Below are 6000 nucleotides of genomic sequence, written 5' to 3' on the forward strand. Positions count from 1 at the left end.
GATGACCACAGATCTTAAGTCCTATAGTGCTCAGAGCCATTTGAACCTTGGTTGGAAATAGATCACTGTGTAAGCACAGACGGGGGCTATTCAGAACAATTATGCAAACAGAATTCGAAGGACTGTCATACAGAAGAGAAAAAAATGTCCTGAATTTTCGGTATCCTACAGCTACAGGTCTGGAGATGTCCTAATGGGACAGTGGCGGGTGTGTGATGGCATCCCCGCCAGAGATGGATAGTATGCTTCAACTTGCCTTTGAACACTTGCTTTCTCAGAACTTTCCATACATACCTTGCCTCTATTTTGCTCGTGTGTGAGTTGGTAAACGCTCCTATGTCCAGCACTAAGAATGTCTTGTGAATGAATCGAGTCTTATGATTGGCTGTAATCGAATTTACCCGTCAAATTACTGATGCACCTTTTTTCTTCTTTCTGCAGACAGGACTTACAGCAGCAAAAAACTATTTTACACAGACCGCCATATTGCACCGACAATTAAACCCTGCAACGTGCCCTACATATCGTCAAATACGGAAAGAATTTTACTCAATTACACTGCTCTCCCACCGAGCATAGAAGCTTAGATATTAGAATGTGAAACCGATCTCCGACTCATCAATATATCACTACGTACTGTATCGATCTAGTAAACATGCAATTCGTATCTTACACCAAACTAAAATCACCTGTTTGTACATCATTCATACATATACCACGGAGACAGACAGAACCGTACGTATACTCGCGGTACTAGATATTTACCATGAGGTTGCGTGGGCATCCACCCCCAATGCGTGAACAAAGTGCCCTCAGTGGATCACAGTCACTCTCAGAACCGTTCTACAAATTGGGACTCGTTCTCTTCGGCACAAACACGTTTCTGTGTCTGGTCCGGACCTGCTTGCTTGCTTGCTTTTCTACACACATTTCCAGACTCTGGGATTACAAGAACACAGGTATTTTCTCAGGGCTTGCTAGAATATCATACCATTTTCGTGGTACTTCTCGATACCAAGCGCACAGCAGTATCCTATTGTTTGCTCACGCAATATAATTCCGAAGATATATACTGGAAATTATTTCTCTACAAACCTGAAACTTTAGCTATGTGGAGCGTGCTGTAAACCATTGACTATATAGAAACTTATCCCATCTGCGAAGACCCTTACATGAACAAACTCGACAAAATAAAAATAGAAAACAGATATTTCTACTCGGAATACCGATCTTATTGCCATAATAGATTCCAAATCACCCCCTATAATTTACAAACTCGACTAAGTTGTTCCTCATGTCTAGAGAACCAGCAAACGTATCTTCCACCTACTAGATGCACACACCACAATCGGTATTCTCTCAACTAAATAAAGAAGCAGTGTGGAAGCAGTTGAACAATTTACATGGGAGGGAATAACTGTCCAGCATAAACACACCCCCATATTCACTCTTCACATATTTCCATGCGGTCACCGAAACTATCAAACACGGACTAGGTATTAGTTCGCTATTCGGTCGTCTAGAGGACAACACAGTTAATTCATCTACTTTCATACACTACAACAGGCCTCTCCAGTCTGACAGCTCCTACCATTAACAGGAAACGTTAATCACCCCCACACAGGACACCGGCGCTGCGAACTGAGCTTGCACATGTAGAATCATCCAAAGAAATCGGACACATATATATTTTATCCCCGTACTTGCAACCAAATGGTACGATCACCGTCTCATTTGAATGGCATTCGACAATGAGCGAACACACTCACACTCACACTCACTTTATAAGCCTAATGCTCAAAGGGAACCTATCACGCACCCCCTACTAGTAAGTATAATACTTCATCAATAACTGATCGCTGGCAATACGAATTAATACTGACCGAAAATCAACGATGGATGGGCATGTCTAATAAGTTTCTCTTGTGAGTGTTACCACTCTGCCCTAGAAAGAGAGGCGTAATCGACCAGATGTTAAAAAAACCCGATCGCAACAACTATTGTCACAAGCGGTCTTTGTTCTAGATGTACACACCAATATCCATGTCAAAAGCTATACTGGCTTTATAAATCGAGATATGGCATTATCCCCCCCCCCCCCCGAATGAATTGGTCTTTCCAAACAAACGAACACCAAGACCATGATCATAGGAGTGTATTTTATCAGACCGTAAGTTCGGTTATACGTAACCCAAGACGCAACCTAGTGATAAAATCGCTGAAGTTTGATGCTGATTTAGCTAAGGAACGTGGTATGAAACCGGAATGTCCAACCCCATCACACAGCTGTCTCTAGATTTATCCAGTATATTTAATGTATTCTTTCTCAATACCATGTCAGAGGTTCTATGATATACTCACTGAGTTATAGGCGATGGTTGGTTGAGAGGGATCACGAACAGTTGAATATCGTGTGCTGATTGAGTTCGTAAAAAATGCACACTAGCTTTTCAGATCTCTAATGCTACGCTACCTGTTAGAAATGATGACTATGATTTTGAATCGAGTCTTTCTATTGAACCACATACCTGCAATGGGATCTTTAATGATTACAACCATTAGTGAATCATATATTTGGAACCCCCTTATCTCCAGACGATCCACCTTTCTCGAATCTATCGACTGTATTAAAATTCAAACCTTATTCTAGATAACTACCCCATACATTATGCAACTGCCTTTAGTTATCCAGCTTTAAGCATTTGATCACTCCAATTTAGCTCAGAGCTGAGTAGTAGTCGGGATGTATCTACCACATTCCACACACTGTCTAGAAACATGCTAAGCTGAGTTATCACATGATGTGTAAAGTCAGTGTCAAATGAAGCAGGCTCGTCTAGACTTAGAGACTATCTTTGACTGATCCTCCATGCAACACAGCAACACAGACATCGATATAGTCTACAGCTGACCACAAGCTGAATTAATATCTATAATTAAAACACACACACACACACACACACACACACACACACACACACACACACGCCGAACCTGTCAGATCCCAGGCCGCTTTTGGTCAGACAATATTTTATAATGAACCTTGTACTGGTGGGAACACTAAACAATGTCATATTTATGCAGTTTATTTACTAATCAAGTACCCTTGACACAAAAAAGTCATGTATTGAGTCAGTTATATTACACAGGTAGCAATTCAGCTTGTATCTGAAATCGGTAACCGAGTCTAAGGATTCCATTCAGCTCATTGTTGACCAGTCCAGTGCACAAGTTGAAGATAGCAAAACGAAAGCGTGCCTTTTAAATTAATGTGTAAGACATTCTCACATGAAGAACAGTACGTACATCCTGGTAAGTATACTTGACAGATAATCAAGTTTAGGACTATTGTAAAGTTTTGTTCCGTTACCCAGAATACATTTATCATGTATCTCACTCTCTTTCATCAAACACACACAGACAAAAAAAAAAAAGACCTGGTGAATACAGTATATATGGAAGGTAAAGGAACGGACATCGAAAATTGCTCACAATTAGCGGTAACTTCAGTTTGCTGCATAATCCGTGTATCAAGTATCAGTTTTAATATAATAAACTTTATTCAAGCTAAGCTCTTTGTCTTCATTAATCAGGATGGTTTTCGAAAGCATTACTCCCGCGTTCCATAATCTCGCATGATACATCGAGAACTATGAACGAGGGCTAGCGGCTATATTACATATTTCTAGACTTGAAGGTATATGATGCAACCTCTGATCGCAACACGTTAACAAAGGCATAAATATATGGAATACGCGCAGAGGCGCATAAGTGTGTATATCCAATGTGGTGTTCAGTGTGATAGGATCAACCATGTTTTTTTTCTTTTTATAGATAAACGATTTGGCAGGCAGTAGTCAGCTGAGGTTGCTGTGGTTAACAATAAGGGATCAAAGTTCAGTAACTTCAGGAGCACTCAGACAGAATTTCGAATTCGCGTGATGAATCGTTTCTACCTTTAAAGGTGGTAAAATGCAAGTTAATTAAGATGACTGGGAGGAACAAACCTTTAACGTTCGGATCCAGTGTCACTAGCGCCTTGTCTACTTTGCTGATGTGTTTGATCCATACCAGGTCAGATTGAGGCAATTCAGCTTATTTGTTAGCTGTAAGTGCCCTGGAACTGGTTTTGGAATTCAAACATTTCCTAGGAGGACGGTGTTCTTTTCTAGGAACACTACACACTAAATTTAGACAACTTCGTTTCAAGTTAACTACCTGACGTTTCTAACGCATCGAAGACGCATTGTGCATAAGGACCACGACGACCAGATAAAAAAAATAGGCCTAGTGTGGAAGCTTACAAACACTCGTTCTACCATCACTATTTTTACATTAACTGTATATTGAGCCCATTGAGCTTAAAGAATTCGAAACATGCGATGCCATACACATATATAAAGAAACAACTCTCATAACACCTCTTTAATGCATTCAAAAGACGGGTACATGAAACTTACGCGTCTCAAACTTAGCTAATATCGACTCCCGCGTCGATCAGGTGATGTCACGGTAAAGAGTTATGAAAGTGATAACTGTAGGCGAAATGGGCACCTAGGATCGATGATGGAGTCCCCATTACAGCCCTAGTAGTGAGTATTCCATGGAGGGGGAGATTGTCACTGTTGACGACTTGAAAATAAAGACTTACGTCCAGCACTGGTCGAGTCCTCTCCCCAACCAATCCCTAGTAGGAGGAGGTGCCGGTCGGGCGACTTAAGTTAGTGGAGGTAGCCCAAGTGCCCTTTCTTTCCCCCCATTTTCTTAGGGTAGTGGAGGTTGCATTGTCCTGATGGAATTTGAACTTCCCACCAGCGGGGCTATAGCAGGGGGCATGGCACTTCCCTGCCATCTTGGCTAATGGTTCTGGCGCCATCAACTGACGTCACGGGCACCATCTTGGATGACGGTACTTTGGCATAGAAACTATTTTGCCCCAATACTGGTGTGTTGCCATAAACCAGGTTCCCGAAGTGCTTTGCCAATTCCAGAATAGGTAGCCATTAATTGACAGAGTTCAATCAAATGGCGACAGTAACTGTTAAAGTTCCATTGAAGGTGCGTTGTCAGGTCTGAGAATGGCGAATGGAAAATATGGGTATCATTACCTTACTACCAGGTCGTGATCCACCTGATTGCATTATCTGTCGTCCATGTGCATAGGCTCGACTGCTGCAGGGTTGGGGAGCAGAAGGTCCAAATCCTCAGAAGGTAATTTACCTTTCTGCTTAACCTGAGATTTCGACTTCTGTGAAGATTTCTCCATTTTATGTTCCGAGAGTGAAGAGGACTGTACTCTTCCTTAGCCCAGAGCCTGTGGCTGCTGGTCCTCATCTTGAGACAGGGCACCTTCATCTTCACAGGTGTCCTCATACCTGGTGCCACAGATGACCAGGCATCTCTCGCCACACTGATGGTGTGGGAACCACCGGCACTAGAGGTGTAGGGGATGAAGGAGCTGATGTTCCTTACCCAAACTGGAGGGCAAGCCCCAGAATATGACCAGAGCCTGGAGGTGTCGTGCGAGACATTGTCCTGTCACAGTTCAAACCTCACGCTATGACAGTCGCAAAATTTGAGTCTGCATCAGTCGAATTAAATCGGAAATTTTTTTCTTGCGTCTTGGTAAGGCAGTGTTCAAGAGGGAAAAGGAAATTCAAGGGTATAAAACGCTTGATCGCCTGAGCATTGCGGCGAATGAGGAGGGTGCAGTTCAGGACAGTTGACACACTGAGGGGGTGGTCTTAAGGGCTGCCTCGTGCGACGCCTATCCACATACTCTATGGATGGCCTCATTAGAACAGCAGGAAGACGTGTCTGAACTTTTGACACTTAAAACACCTCATCAGAGGAGGAAAGTAAGGCCTGACATCGCACCTGTACACGAAAACCTTAACTTTCTCAGGCGAAATGCTGCTGTCGAAGGCTAGGATAGAAGCTCAAATGTCCATTATCATCCTTTGGTCCCTTCTGAATGCGGCAAACAAAATGGACTCCATG

The sequence above is a fragment of the Schistocerca piceifrons genome, chromosome X, assembly GCF_021461385.2.
Source record: "Schistocerca piceifrons isolate TAMUIC-IGC-003096 chromosome X, iqSchPice1.1, whole genome shotgun sequence".
NCBI lineage: Eukaryota > Metazoa > Arthropoda > Insecta > Orthoptera > Acrididae > Schistocerca > Schistocerca piceifrons.